A 16,906-nucleotide genomic window follows, 5' to 3' on the forward strand; every position below is an offset into this window, starting at 1 on the left:
TAGTATCACCTGATTTCAATACTTGCTTTAAAGTTACAGTAAATATGACAGTGTGCTACTGGCATACACACAGAAAAATGTATACTTAGACTAGAATAGAGAATCCAGAAACATACCCACCGTTTTGTGAACAACTAATGTTTAGCAAAGCTGGAAAGGCAATACAAAAGAGAAAGGATACCTTTGCAAATAGTACTGAAATAATCGGATATTCTAATACACCAGAGAGGGAAGGGCAAAAGGAATGGAGAGAGGAAGAAAAAAATTGATTTTATACACACTTTGCACCATCTAAAAAAATAAACTCAAAATAAATTGACCATAAACCTGAGAGTAAAACTTGAAATGATACAATTTCCAGAAGAAAACACAGAGTGAAAATTGTAACCTTCTATTACAAAGAGCCGTCTTAGATATTAACAACAAAAGCATGATCAATAAAAATAAAGCATCACTTGACTGTCTTATGAATATTGGTTTCTCTTGCCTACTGTTATAAAATATACACTTGAGAAGGATAGAAAGGAATATCAGGAATCATGATTACAGAAAGCTTGTAAGCCGGTCTTCAGCCTATAACTGATTGGAATACCTAAAAGGGGTTCTAGAACTTGTCCAGTGAAATAGGTTTCTTGTGGAGTCTTTGTAGTATATAGGGCCTTAGGTAGAATCCTGAGCCCCATCCAGAACCTTCTGAGGTGGGCCATTCCCACTTGAAAAGACAAGTAGACCAGCCTGGAACAGCTAGAGCAACAGAAGATACTTATTGAAAGAAAGATGAGTAGGAAAAATCCAAAACAAAATGGCATTCTGATTGACTACTACACGAACAAGCAAGTTGTTCACCAGGGAGCTATCAAGGCAAGCAATCAAGTCCCTTCAGGACAAACCCTTCTCCAAGACTGAAACTCAAATGGAACACATGAACAGGCATGTAAGCATGCTGGCGACCACATTGGTCTACTGGTGAGTGAAAGTGAGGGGAAAGCAGCAGTAAAGATATGGGCTGAATTTGACCATGTTCCATAGACTTCTGACAACCTGGAGATGATAGAAGAGAAAGTGATGGTTGATCTGAAGTATGGTGAGGTCTGGGGACTCCTGAGCTCATGAATAAGTACATAGCCACAGAGGGCTAGAGCTGAGAGTGAAGCATACAGCTGATATGAAGTGAGGGGAGACGCACAAGAATGCCCAAACTTGCAGATAGCACCATTCAGCCTAGCTTCCATGGCTTGATGATGAGAACTCAAGTAGAGGAAGGTAAAGAATTTTTATAAAAGAAATGAGTGTAAATTGCTACAATTTGATAAACTTGATCTATACTTATGGATGTCATAACTCAAAATGCCAACAGAGAGGGAAGGAGTCTTCACACCAAGTATCAATTCTATTCCCTCTGTATACCGGGTTGATAGGGATGGGAAACTTAGACATTGGCTACCTAAAATGGTGGGGAGGGGAGGGAAGCTATAAAGGCATGAAGTAACAGTCTTACAAGTTTTCAAGAGGGAGTTTAGTTTCAGAGTGTACAGGGGAAGGTAGAATCCCCACTGAATAGTTTTCATAGATGGGTCTGTTGAGAGGAGATGGGGGATAAGATTTTTATGATTCAATAGTCACAACTGTAAAGGTAGAAGTTTTGTAACAAAAGGGGGAGTAGTTAATCGTACAGTCCAGGAACAGAGGATCCTAGAACCATCAAAGGAGAAGAGCATGAGCAGAATGTGGGACCCTATCCAGAGAAGTAGTGACACCAGAGATGGAGGCAGAGATGATGGACATGGACAATGCATACAGCTTACTTGGACTTCTTCTTTCCGCATCATTGACTCTTAATCATAGGCTATCTCTTGAAATGGTTGCACATCAACTATTTCTTTTGATACAGCGACTCTCTGTATTCCTTCATCTTCTTTTGATGCTGTCTGTATCATTCAAGATTTTGTCCAAAGAACCCTTCAATACTGCAACTTGAGGCTTGAATTTTTTCTTCAGTTCTTTCAGCTTGACAAATGCTGAGCATTTGATTTTCTAACTCCAGGTCTTTGCACATATCATTATATTATTTCACTTTGTCTTCTCAAGCTGCCCTTTTGAAAATTTCTATTCAGTTCTTTTACCTCCTTATTTCTTTCCTTTGCTTTAGCATCTCTACTCTGGAGAGTAGAGTCTCTTCTGAATTTCAGAGTCTCTTCTGAAATCCAGTTTAGTTGTTTCCTTCGTTCTAGTCTTCTTAATGACCTTTTGCTTTCTTTTTGTATGATGCTCTTGATGTCATCCCACAACTCTTCTGGTCTTCAGTCAACAGTATCTAATTTATCAAATCTGTTCTTCAGATGATCTCCAAATCCAGAGGGAATAATTTCAAGATCATATTTTGACTCTTATGTACATGTTTTCATTTCCTTCAGCTTCAGTGTGAACTTGTACACGAGCAGTCGATGGTGTGTTCTACAATCTTCCCCTGGCCTTGTTTTGGCAGATGATATGGAGCATTTCTACCATCTCTTTCCACAAACGTAATCAATTTGATTTCTGTATATTCCATCTGTTGATGTCCATGTGTATATAGTCATCTTTTATGTTGTTTAGAAAAGGTATTTGCAATGAAGAAGTCATTGGTCTTGCAAAATTCTAACGTTCAATCTCCAGCATCATTTTTATCACCAAAGCCATATTTTCCAACTACTGATCCTTCCTCTTTGTTTCCATCCTTTGCATTCCAATCAAGAGTAATTATCAATGCATCTTGATTGCATGTTTGACCAATTTCAGACTGGAGAAGTTGGTAGAATCCATCAGTTTCATCATCACTGGCTTTAGTCATGGATGCATACATTTAAATAATAGTTGTATGAACTGGCCTTCCTTGTAAGTATATGAATATTATCCATTCACAGCCTGCATTTTACTTCAAGATAGATCTTGAAATGTTCTTTTGATGATGAATGTGATACCATTCCTCCTCAATTTGTCATTTCTAGCATAGTAAACCATGTGAATTTCAGATTCAAAATGGCCAATACCAGTCCATTTTAGCTCACTAATGCCTAGGATATCAATATCTATACATTCCATTTCCTTTTTGACAACTTCCAATTTTCCAATATTCATACTTCATACCTTCTATGTTCTGATTATTAATGGATGCTCACAGCTGTTTCTTATTTAGAGTTGTGTCCCATCAGCAAACAAAGGTCACGAAAGCTTTACTCCATTCATGTTATCAAGGCCAACTCTACTTCAAGGAGGCAGCTCTTCCTCAGTCGTACTTTGAGTGCCTTCTAAATCAAGGAGCTCTTTTTCTGGCACTATATTCTAGAGTTCCTCATCATGTTTCAATATTCAATATTCTGGTGCTGACAGTGTTCCATTGCTATTCATAAGGTTTTCAGTGAGTAAATATTCAGAAGTAGTCCATCTCTCCTTCTTCCCACTCTGTTTTATTCTGAAAGTTCAGCTGAAACCCGTCCCCATAGATGACCCTACTGATATTTAAAATACAATTGGCATAGCTTCCAGAATCACAGAAACATGCAAGTCACCGCAGTAAGAAAGATTTACAGACAAGTGGTGGAAACACAAATTAAAACAGCTAAAATTTAAAAAGACTGAATATATCAAGTGTTGGCAAAGATATGAAGGAATCATTATGTAATGCTGACGGAAATGGAAATGGGACAACCACTTTGGAAAACAATTTGACAGTTTCTTAAAGTATTAAACATACTATAATATAACCATGTCATACCATTTCTAGGATTTACCCAACAGAAATTAAAGTATATTTCCAGATAAATACTTGTACATGAACGTTCATAGTGACTTTATTTGAAACAGCCAAATGTCCACCAATGGTGAATGAATAAACAGACTGGTATATCTTTAAAATGAAACACAACTCATTGATAAATAGATATGAACTGTCTATAAACAATGACACTCCTGCTGCAACAAGCATTCCTAGATCCTGGTTTGTAATAACATTCTCCAGTAAAAGAAACCAGGGCTCCTTGGAGAAATGGCTCATTCTAGGACAAAGGCACAGATTTTGCTATGAGGAGAAATCAGCTCAATGACACTTAATAACAACAACAACACTGGCAGTGAGAGCAGGATGGAAAGATTACAAAGAGGTGTGGGGAAACTTTTGGGATGATGGCTATATTCATTATTTTGATTGTGGTGATGAATTTATAGATGTATAAATCTTTCAAAACTTATCAAGTTAATTATACTCTTAATTTCCACAGTTCATAGTATGTCAATTACTCCTCAATAAAAACATACTTTAAGAAATTCTTAGCAACTTGTAAGCTGTAAATATGTGTGGTTTATTAAACATACTTCAGTAAAGTTGTTTTAGCTTTTTGTAAATAAGAACCTTCATTGCAGTTTGTGTTTTCTCCAATAAGCCCCATCCTCTTCCCTCATCAGGTTATCATGAGCAGGTGTGGTGAGCTGTCATCACTGCGGGGATGTTAGATTCAGTTTTTATGGAGATTGGTGCCTTCAGTAATTTTCCAGTAAGGCATGTGTTAGGTATGCATATTTGAGTCCTCCCTTTGCAGGTAAACTTTCCCTTTGCCTGTCTTGAAGATTCTGGATGGACTTAGAGGACAACCATCGGATGGCCATCCTGGTCCTTGCCCTCTGCTGGGCCCCTACAAACTTTGATCATATTTCATGCATACAACAGCCCTGTAAGTTTACTTCTGTTTCACAGATGAGGAGACTAAGAGCCTAAGAGATGAAGGGACATGGATAAGGTTCACAGCTAAGACAGGTAGCACTAGGATTCCAACTGTTGGGACTTAACACATCCCATAATCTCCATGACCATCCCAGCCATCTTACACTGACTTGTCTAAGGTAAAGCAGTTTGCAAGAGCCCTGGCATTTCCCCAGATAAACCTCCACGCAAATCCCTCCTATGTTCTGACTCCTGGAGCTGCCTGGTGTGAGACCTCATGGTTGCCCTGCTCCAAAGTACTGGTTTCTCTCCGAACTACTTCTTGGGCTTGACCTTCACAGGCAAGACCCAAGTCCTGGCTGACTGAGGCTCTCCTGGCTTATTTGGAGGCAGGTTTTAGGTATATTGGGAACTTAAGTTATGATTTTAAATAACAAGGATTTGAAAGTGGTGCTTGAGGGCCATCTCTGAGGACAATTGTTTGTTCAATAAACCTAGAACATATTCAGAGCCACAATCTCTCTGACTCTCTGAAAGGGAAATGGAGGCAGCCGAACTTAGTTCTCTCTCTCATTACCTTCTCAGAGAGAAGAACTGGGTCTTGGCATTTCTGGTGAAGCCCCTTCCCATCCCTTCTCCAAGGCCCAGTGAACAGAGAATATGGACGCAGTTCAAAGGATTTCTTTCTCAGTCCTGAGGTTCTGTGTGCACTGGGGCCTGGCTTGGGTAGGGCCAGGTGGTACACATGGGAAGGACGATGGAATGTAGATCTTTATTTTCTTCTAGAATACAGGTTAAGTGAGGTTAATTGAAGCTCATTTCAGAGGCTAAGTGACCTAAAATAAATGAGAAGTTGTTGTCTCTGCTAGGCTGTGGTTTTCCACCCTGGCTGCACCTGGATAGTTATTTCAGCTCCACGCCCCACTTTCATTGAATTGGGAACAAGGAGAGATAAAGATCCAGTTCTAACTTGATTCTAGCATCAGCAAAAACTCTGGTGCGGGAGTCACCTGTGAAAACCGGATGTTCCTGAAGGTTATATAACTAGAGCAGTTAAAATGCATCATAATTCATATTCACAGACATTTACATTGTTCTGTACACTCAACATCAGCTCCTTGTTCAACTCTCATAGTAAACATGTGAGGCAGAAGTTGGTGCTTGACATTATGGATAAAGTAAGGGAGGCTCAGGGAGGGACAATACAGGCCCAGGGTCAGGTCATCAGTGGCCACCCTGGCATTTGATCACTTATCAGAATGACTCAGTGCCCACTCTGCTAACAGAATGTCAGTTTCTTCTGCTTTCATCTCATTCATGCTCATAAGAGTTCTACATGTGGGCAAAGAGCACACCAGGATCCCCATTATGTTGGTGTCATTGTTGTTAGGTGTTGTCAAGTCCATTCCAACTCATAGCAACCCTAAATACAATAGAACAAAGCAGTACCTGGTCTTGTGCCAGCTCACAATTGTTGTTAGGCTTGAGCCCATTTCTGCTGCCATTGTGCCAATCCATCTCTTTGGAGGTCTTCCTCTTTTTCACTGATGTCCTTCTTCAGGGACTGGTCCCTCCTGATAACATGTTTGAGATATAAGAGATGAAGTCTCACCATCCTGGTTTCTCAGGAGCATTCAGGCTGTACTTCTTCCAACACAGATTTGTTTATTCTTCTGGCAGTCCATGGTACTTTTAATATCCTTCTTCAGTGCCATAACTCAAATGCATCAATTCTTCTTATTCACTGTTCAAATACATATGAGTCTAATGAAAATACCATGGCTTGGGTCAGGCATGCTTTAGCCCTCAAACTGACATATTTGCTCTTGAACATTTTAAAGACATTTTGTACAGCAGATTTATAATGGACCCCCATTGTAGAGGTGGGAAAATAGAGACATGGAAACAAGGATACCTTGTCAATATATACTGCAGCTTGTTTGTGGTTGGACTTCAATTTCTCAGCCTGAAATGTGAGAAATAAAGAAATAGCTGGTTTAATTTCATCCTTAATCTGTAGGGACAGGTACAGGTCTTACAATACAGATTTCCAAGTCACAATCAAAGATACTGAGGTGATCGATAGTTATGGAGTGGAGCCAAGGCTTCTGCATTTTAAAGAGGAATGCCTTCTAGTCCCAAGCTTCCCACTGCAGCTCCAGATGATGCAGGTCATTTGCACATCACACTTAGCGAAATGGTCCTTTGGAATGTTCCAGACTCCCACAACTGTTTCACATGCATTTATAGTACAGTAATTAGGAGCATAGATCCTGGAAGCAGACTGTCAGCGTTTAAATCTAGGTACTAGAGTTTAAATTGCTATTTCATATGTCATTTCAGGCATTTAGAATAATGTCAGACACAAAAGAAATGCATTCTAATATTGTTGCTGTTGTTAAATGTCATTGAGTTGATTCCGATCCTTGTATAGGGTTTCCGAGAAGCAGCTGGTGAGCTTGAACCACCAACCTTGTGGTTCAAATGACTTTGTAGTCCAGTGCATTAATTGTTGTTGTTAAGTGCCATCGAGTCAGTTCCGACCCATAGCGACCCTGTACAGGGTTTCCGAGGGTGTAAATCTTTACAGGAGTAGAAATCCTCATCTTTCTCCCATGGAGCAGCTGGTAGTTTCAAACCGCTGACCTTAAGGTTCGCAGCCTGATTCGTAACCACTACGCTACCAGTGCTCCTTAGTGCATTAATTATTATGTTCTTATTTAATTATTGAAATAATCCTAAAATATCCTCAAGTCCATTCCACAGGGGAGGAAATGTGGGCCTAGAGAGGTAAGGCAACTTGTGTAAGGGCACACAGCTACAAAGTGAAAAGTTAAAGCCCTAACCCTTCTCCATTCATCTGCAGTACAGTGCTTCTACCCACTAGGTGGTCCGACTCTAACAGTACATGCTCCCTGAGGCTGCCCTTTGCTTCTGCACCTGCACAGTGGTGCCAGGAGTTGGGAGTCAGGTCCAGGCAATGCCCCTTGGAGATGGAGGTGAGTTTCTGGGTTTGGGGGTGGGAATAGGATTTTAGTCCTTGCTGTGAATTGAAATGAGCCCCCGAAAATACGTGTAAATCCTAGACCCTATACCCATGGTTATAATCCATTTAGGAGAGCATTTTTCTTTGTTATATTAACAAAGCAGTATTTGTGTAGTTGTTGTTGTTGTTGTAAGTACCGTGGAGTCGGTTCCAACTCATAGTCACCCTGCACAGGGTTTCTGAGGCTGCAAATCTTTACAGGAGCAGAAAGCCTCATCTTTCTCCCATGGGACAGCTGGTAGTTTCAAACTGCTAACCTTGAGGTTAGCAGTCCAATTTGTAACCACTACACACCAGTATTAGTGTAGAGTGTGTCTTAAATCAATCCCTTTTGGGATATAAAAGGGCAGTTTAAGCAAGGAAGCAAGGAAGCAAAGATGGGGAAGACAGATGCCATGCCACATGAAATCCCCAAGAAGCCAAGAAACAGAAAACAGAAAAGAGACAAGAATCTTCCCCCAAAGGCAACACAGGACAGAAAGCCTTCCTCTAGAGCTGAATTCAGACTTTTTGCCTCTTAAATGGTGAGAAAATAAATGTCTATTGGTTAAATCCACTCCCACTTAAGATATTTTTATTACAACAGGACTAGTCTTGGTGTGGTGCTGTGGATAAATGTGCTGGACTGCAAAGTCTGTGTGACCTACAAGGTAGGTGGTTCAAGCTCACCACATGCTCCTCATAAACAGGGTGGCTATGGGTCAGAACTGACTGACAGCACCCAACAACAAGAGCCACAGATAACTGAGCCAGCCATTCTTGGTGGATTGAGTAGAGCTGTGCTCTATAGGGTTTCATTGACTGCACTCTCCTAATCGTAGATCACCAGGACCTTCTTCTGCAGCAATGCTGGGCGAATTTGAACTGCCAATCTTCAATTTTGTAGCTGAGCAAAAATGATTTGTGTCACCCAGAGACCTAGAGAAGGTACTGCTGTGTAAACTGCAGCACTCTGGGCAGGACAAACAAGACTGTAGCCCTGAGGTCATTATTAACGACACTTAACGTGTCTTGAGTGTTGTGCCAAGTGTTTCCCAAATCTCAGCCCTCAAATCATTTCACCCAAGGGAGCAGGCCCTATCCTGACCCAGTAGCAGATGAGGCACAGGCTCAGGGGCTTAGGCTGATGAGAAGTGGAGCTGACCTTGAATCTGGAATGGAATGACTGTCCAAGGCCCCAACCCTGCAGAAGGAATATAAGTGCGTCTGTCCCGCCTGAGCAGAACCTGCCCCTCACCTGCCCACTGGACCCTGGGACCGACCCCTGTCATCAACCTCCAGTTCCAGTCATGCTGCTAAGGGCTGGTCAAAGTCTTCTACTGAATGAGACCTTCCGCAAGATTGCCCAAGAGAAGCTTGAAAAGATAAGCGAACTGGGCCAGTTACACGCTACCTAAATGGTATCAGTGGCTTGCAAAGTTCTTGGAAATGTAATCATGAGCTCTCAGGAAGCATAGAAACTGGCTGCAGCAAATCACTATGCTGAACCAGTTACCTCACAGCTCTGAAGCAGGAGACATGGATAGCAACCCCCTCCTTGCACTGCAGTAGGGAGTAAGGAGCTGAACTATGCACCATGGCCAGGCCTCTGATGGACAAGGAGTCCTTCTCCAATACCCCCAGCTCATCAGTCAAGGATGTGGGCTCCACAGTCTCACTTCTGAATCTGTGTCCTGGCTGAGTGCTTCTAGCAAGCCCTTTGCCCTCCCTTAGCCTGATTCCTCATCTGCAAAATGGGGTTGATAATAACACCTCCATTCTAGACTCCCAGGGAGACAGTCCTCATAGAATGCCTGCAAAAGATCTGCTCCATCAAAGGCCTTTTAGATGGTGGCAATCCCTGGGCACACATGAGGGGGTTTTATCAATGACAATTATCATTTAGTCGAGTGTCCCTTCCATAATCTCATGTGGGGATACGTGGCTGTCCCTCTCTTGTCACCACTGGGTTTAATAGCAGGTCTGGGCCAAGTTCAGCTGGTAGAAATGGGTTCTCTGTGCACATAAAAACAGTCGGCTCATCCTGAGACTCTCACAGAAAACACTTGATTCATGACAGGAGCACAAACATGCTGGTGTTCCCCTTTGTGCCTCTGTGAATGCTTCAGGCTGTACACACCCTGCCCTCCTCACCAGTGACGGGTGGGCTCACTGATGACAACTTGGGAAAATGCAGCTGTCCTTTGAAGACACGTAATATGTAAAGCAGTTTCCACCATGCAAGCTCTTACTTTCTTCTTTTCCTTTCTTGTAATGACAGCATTCCTTGTTGTCTCTTTTGTATCATGAAATATCTACAAAGCATGATGAACCTATGAAATTCATGTCTTCTTGGGAAGTTGTGGTTCTTAAAAACATACTCATTTGCAGCATGAAATCCAGTTCAGCATGTGTGTGCAACCCCAGGCAATTTCCTGGGACCTTACTGAGCAGGTTGACATGTTTTGCTATAGATCTTTCTGTAAGGTACCTGCTCCTAACAGGTGTTCATGGATTCTGTTTCAGGCTGTGACTCTCAGGAAAGCAGTGCAAATCTGCTTGGGTCTGTCAGCCCTGACTTACCATGTAAGGAAGACAGGTAAGATCCACTTGACCCCTTTCACCTATACTGGTAGAAACCAGGAGGAGGCTGGGGGGCCTGCCACCCTTGAAACTAGACCCCTTCCTAGGACTTCATGGTCCAGCTCTGGTCCTGTGTCTGGACCTCTGTCTGTGGTCTTGGCATCAAGTCTGTGAGTCTTGTTGTCTCTAATGGCTTGGTCCAGCCTCTTGGGTCCTTTCCATAATAGCACTAGGTCTGACACATGGAGCAGGAGCTAGATTCCTTGTTGTACTTTCCTGGCAAGATGGTCCCCTGCCCTGGAAGAAACACTTTAAAGTAGCTCACCGGGCTCTCCTTTGGCCATGTCTCTCCCCATGGGACATAGAATGTTCGTGGTCAAAAGGATATGACTATGAAAACTGGGTACCTTTCCTATTCCAGACCTCAGTTTGGGTACCTGAAACCTCAGAAATCTCTGCAAAAATGGTCCAGAGCCTATACCCCTCGCTTGGGTGGCCTCTTCCCTAGGCCCATCCTCCTAAGGATATGATAGTGGCTGAGGAATATGTGACAGGCTGTGTCCATAAACCAGATGAGGTCTCTGGTGGAGCTGGATGAATTCAGGGTAGGAAAAAAATGAGGATCTGGGAGTCAGAGTCAAGGACGGCTTCTCCCTGTGTCTCCCATCTGGAATAGAACTCTGAGGGGCCTGAGAATTTAAATATCAAGCCTGGCTTTCCAGTCTGCTATAAATTTGTGACCTCTTTCAAGTGTTAAAGAGCAAAGACTTCACTTTGATGACTACGGTACATCTGACCCAAGCCATGGTATTTCCAATACCTTTCGTATGCATGTGAAAGCCGGATAGTGACTAAGGAAGACAGTAGAAGAATTGGTGTCTTTGTGTTATGGTGCTGGAGGAGAATATTAAAAGTACCTCAACTACCTTGGATGGCTAGAAGTACAACCAGAATGCTCCTTAGAAGCCAGGGTGGCTAGACTTCATATCTCATACTTCAGACATATTATCAGAAGGGACCAGTCCCCACAGAAGGGCATCATGCTAGGTCAGGTGAAGGGCCAGGGAAAAAAGGAAGACCCTCCATGAGATGGATTGTCACAGTGGCAGCATCAATGGGGTCAAACTTTAAAACAATTGTGAAGATGGTTCCAGACTGGGCAGTGTTTCATTCTGTTATGCATAAGGTTGCTATAAATCAGAACTGACTCAATAGCACCTAACAACAATAATGAAGTTATATTTGTTAAGATTGTAGAATAGAGCACATTTTATGTAGTAATTTGCTTACTTAATGTATAACTTAAATTTTTTGACACATGGAATACGGACCTCTATTTGTTTCCTGGGATATCCTCAAGTATCTCCTCCTACAGCATGGGAGAAGCTGACATCAGTAGGTAACTTAGACTGCCTCTCTGTATTCTCACAAGTGGGAGGAGTCAAGTGGCCTCCACTGGTTCAAGAGAGCAGGCTGACTGCTCACCGTGCTCTCCCTGCATGGTCAGTCAAGGTACTCCTCCTGTCTGTGGGGGAGTCATTCTATCATGCGGGTAGAGAGGGGACATACTCTGCCTAAGCATGTTCCATGGTACACATTGGAGGAAAGCAGGTCCTTTAAAGGAGGTGTGGCTGAAGGAGGGGGCAGGAGACTTGTAACTGGTTGATGGACTTACTCCTCGTCCTTATGGCCTCATTTTTCCTCATGAGCTTCCTGTGCAAGGGCTGGGCAGTTATTCTCCCATTTCTCGGCTGGCAATACTGAGGCATAGAGAGATGAACAAACGTCTCTAGATCATATAGTTAGAATGCCTACCCTCTGGCTTCCAGCCCAGGGCTCCTCGTGGGAGCCTATGCCAGCAGCAGAATTAGAGACTGGGGGTGGCAGAGGATAATGTCAGTAGTGCAAGGTATAAGTTAGTCCCCCTGTCTCCACCATGGTGCATGAGTACTCAACCAGAGTATGGCCCAGAGGGAATTGGGAAAAGGAAGACCAAGTTGGGAGTAGGATGAGGTGATCCCCATAACCACCTGAGCTTCCCCCCTCCTCCTTTCTCAGTCTTGTTCAGGCTTTCCTGTGCTGCTCCCTCTGCTTCCAGCCCAGAACGCACCTGGTTCCTACCCACAATGGGGCCTTCCCTCCTTCTCTGGCTCTGGTTTCTTCTGTGTTAACAACCCTTTCGGGCAGGCTTTCTCCTCACTGCTAGGAAGATCCAGTAGATCTAGGCTTCCAAAGTCCTTACAACTTTCAATCCTAGATCCAATTATCCATCTATCAAATCTCAGGGAAGACTCTGATTGGCTGAAGCTGAGTCACATGTCTGCCCTAGTGGGTTGACTTTTCACCACAAAGGTGATTATGTCAGCCAGAGAATGAAAAGGAGTTCTAAACAGACAAACACTATCGTGGTCCTCTCCATAACTTGATAACTCTGGTTTCTTAAGAGCCCAGGATAACAGGGGTCTTCCTGAAATGACTGTGTTGTTGTTGTTGTTAAGTGTCATCGAGTCAGTTCTGACCCAGGAGTCCTGGTGTGGTGCTGGCACTAATGCGTGAGACTGCAAAGTCATTTGAACTGCAAGGTCTGTGGTTCAAGCTCACTAGCTGCTCCTTGCAAACCCTATACAGGGTCCCTATGGGTCGGAATCGACTCAACGGCACTTAACAACAACAACAACATAGGGTTTCCAAGAAGCACCTAGTGGGTTTGAACCACCGACCTTGTTGTTCAAATCGACCTTGCAGTCCAGTGCTTTATCCCACAGAGCCCCACACCAGGACATGTGACTATTATTGTTTCACTAAACCCACAGAAGGTGAGAGGGAGACCCCATGATCTGGTGGCGATGCTCAAACTTTATGGGCAAAGGTAGTTGCAGAGCTCAGTTTAAAGGGTTCAAGGAAAAAGCAGGAAGGTTGTTTTAAATCAGTTCCCCTGGCTTTCTGCTTGGTGGTGAGAACAGACGAAAATTGTAGAAAGAAGAGGATTTGGAAAGGACTGGATACCAGGATTCAACCTCGTACCACAATCTCCTTATCCCCTGTTGTTGTTGTTATGAGCCGTGGAGTCAGTTCTGACGCATAGTGACCCTGAACAGGATTCCGAGGCTATAAATCTCTATGGGAGCAGAAAGCCTCATCTTTCTTCCACGGAACAGCTGGTAGTTTCGAACTGCTGACCTTGTGGTTTGCAGTCCGATTCATAACCACTACCCTACCAGAGCTCCTTTAGAAGAGCCAAATGCCTAAGACACTCAAGATTTCCAGGTCTCTGCTAGGCTGCCTCATGGACTGCAGGGAGAATGAATACACAGTAGAAAATGACATGCCTTAGAAACAGACGATAATTAGCATGCAAGGAAATTGCAGGAGGAACCAATGAGCAGCTGCCTCCAGTCAGCTAGACCAATAAAATGAATTCATCTGCTCAATCACATGTTGAGTGCTACTGTGAACTCCTATTAAAAGACAAATGGGGTGGAACTGATGGTGCCTCCAGCTTCCCAAGGAACCCTGGTGCCAAAATGGTTAAGTAGTGAAAGACTAACCCAAAAGTCAGCAATTTGAACCCATAAGCTGCTCAAGTGGGAGAAAAGAGCTGGAGATCTGCTCCTGTGAAGATATGTTGTTAGGTGCAGCCAAATCAGTTCTTACCCAGAGTGACTCTATGAACAACAGAACGAAACACTGCCCAGTCCTGAACCAGTCTCACAATTGTTGGTACACTTTGAGCTCATTTCTGATGCCACTGTATCAATCCATCTTATTGGGGTATCCCACTTTTTCTCTGCCCGCCCCCACCTTACCAAACATGATGTCCTTCTCTGGGAACTGGTCCCTCCTGATTGTTGTTGTTGTCATGTGCCGTGGAGACAGTTCCAACTCATAGCAACCCTGTACAGGGTTTCCGAGGCTGTAAATCTTTATGGGAGCAGAAAGCCTCATCTTTCTCCCACGGAACAGCTGGTAGTTTTGAACTGCTGACCCTGAGGTTCGCAGCCCAATTCGTAACCACTATGCTACTAGGAAACCCTATGGAAGAGTTCTACTCTGTAATACTGGATCACTATTAGTACTGGTGTGGCACCATATGGTTGGTTTGAACAGCAAGATCTGTGGTTCAAACTCACCAGCTGCTCCTTGGAAATCCTATACAGGGTCATTATGAGTCAGAACCCACTTTACAGCACTTAATAACAACAATGGCCTTGGGCCTCCAGATGTCTCCCACCTCCTCCACCAGGAGGCACAACCTACCTAATAGACAGAGGACAAAAGGACCTTTCTTGTGAGACATGGAGGAGGGATGGGAGTTCCTGCCTGACATTCCACTGGTACACTGATGTCTTTGTGTCCCCAGGTCTGTCCAGGGTGTCAAAATGTTATGATTTTCCTGAGAGAAGAGATGAGGGGAACCGAGTGGAATTAAATATAAGCCTGAAATGGGATGTGGTTCCAGAGTGTAGCCATGACAACAGCATCTCCACTGACTCTCCTGCTCACCACAGGGGACACAGGTGTTTGGGGGGCAAGGCCTGCCAGACCCTCCTGGGAATGCTGCTTCAGGTCTTTCTCTCAGGGACTCTGAGGACCTTCAATCTAGTTCATTCATTTATTCACCCATTCAATATATTTGTTTAGCATCTATTTTTACTGTGCATAGTAAACAACAGGATGCTGTTTACCCCACAGAGCTTATATTATGGGGGTGGAGAGTGTCAACGATAAACAGCCAAACAAATTGATATGTAAATTGAATCAAGGATATAAGCTATGAAGAAAATGAATGGTACAGTAGCTGAGCTAGAACAATGGAAGCTTAGTTTGGATGAGAGGGCAAAGAATTTCTCTTTATGGAATCATTTGAGCTGAGACCAGAAGGGTAAAAAGGAGCCAATCAAGCAAAAAGGGAAGCGTTTTCTTGATGGCGGGAATGTTGTTGTTGTTGTTGTTGTCAGGTGCCATTGAGTAGGAACTGATTCATAGCGACCCCATGCACAGCAGAACGAAACAATGTCCAATTCTGGGCCAACCTCACTACCGCTGCCACATTTGACGCCATCAATGATGCCACCTGGCCGTTCCATCTCGTTGGGGGATCTTCCTCTTTTGCTCTGACCCTCCACCTTACCCAGCATGACATCCTTCTCCAGTGATTGTTCCCTCCTGACAATATGTCCAAAGTATGAGAGACGAAGCTTAGCCATCCTGTTCTCCAAGGAGCACTCTGGTTACACTTCTTCCAAAACAGATCTATTGGTTCTTTTGGCAGTCCATGGCACTTTTAGTATTCTCCTCCAACACTACAACTCAAAGGCATCAGTTCTTCTATGATCGTCCTTATTCACTGTCCAGCTTTCACATCCATATGAGGTTATTGAAAATACCATGGCTTGGGTCAGGCGCACCTTAGTCCTCAAGCTGACATCTCTGCTCTTCAACACTGATGGCAGGAATGGATAGCACAAAAGTCATAAATGAGGAAGGAAGTCAAGGCATCTCAGAAACAGAGGACACCAGCCTGGGAATCTGAAAAAGACTGGGTCAGGTGGGGCTACAGGGGTGGGCCAAGGTCTAGAAGCTTTATCCCTGGGCAGTAGGGACTATATATAAGAGATTGGAGTTGGGATATGATGCAACTGGGCTGTATTTTTAAAGCTCTTTGGGCTGTGGGGTAGAGAATGGTGTAGAGAAGAGGAAGAGAAGAAAGTTCTAGTAAGAGGGAGAAGCTCTCAGGCAGGTCAGATCGGAAGGACTGAGGCAAGTTCCATGAAAAGCTAGGATCCATGTGTCAGGATACAGCATTGTAGGGGGAGATATTATGACATAAAGTGGGGATTTGGGCAGTTAGATCACATGAGGCCTCCCATAATAAATGTCAAATGTTCACTTGAATAGAATGTCTACTCTACTATCACTGAATGACATGTTCTATAAATGTTAATGAGGCCAAGCTGGTTAATAATATTGTTCAAATGCCCTGCATCTGTACTGATTTTTTGTCTCCTTGGTCTCTCAACTATTTAGAGAGGGGTATTGGAATTTCTGGATTTATGGATTAGTCTATTTCTTCTTGTAGTTCTATCAGTGTTGCTTTTTGGGTTAATGTGCTGGACTGCAATGTTGGTTTGAACCGCATGGTCAGTAGTTCAAGCTCACCAGCTGCTCCTAGGAAACTCTATACAGGGACACTATGAGTCAGAACTGACTCGATAGCGCTTAGCAACAACAACATTTTTAGATTTGGAGTCTTTATAGGATAAGCAGTGGACAGCTAACCACAAGGTCAGTGGTTCAAATCCACCAGTTGATCCTCAGAAAGCCTATACAGGGTGGCTATGAGTTGGTGCTGACTCAACAGCATTTAACAGTATTGTTACATTCATAAATGTCTGGGATTGTTGTGTGTTCTTGTTTAATTTACCTCTTTTATCATGCTGTTGTTAAGGGCTGTAAGGTGGATTCTGACTCATAGTGACCTTGTAGAGGGTTTCCAAGGAGCAGTTTGGACTGATGACCTTTTGATTAGCAGTCAAGTGCTTATTCTACAATGTCACATTGTTGTTGTTGTTGTTGTTATGAGCCGTGGAGTCAGTTCTGAC

Source organism: Chrysochloris asiatica, unplaced genomic scaffold, assembly GCF_000296735.1.
Source record: "Chrysochloris asiatica unplaced genomic scaffold, ChrAsi1.0 scaffold00047, whole genome shotgun sequence".
Taxonomy (NCBI): Eukaryota; Metazoa; Chordata; class Mammalia; order Afrosoricida; family Chrysochloridae; genus Chrysochloris; species Chrysochloris asiatica.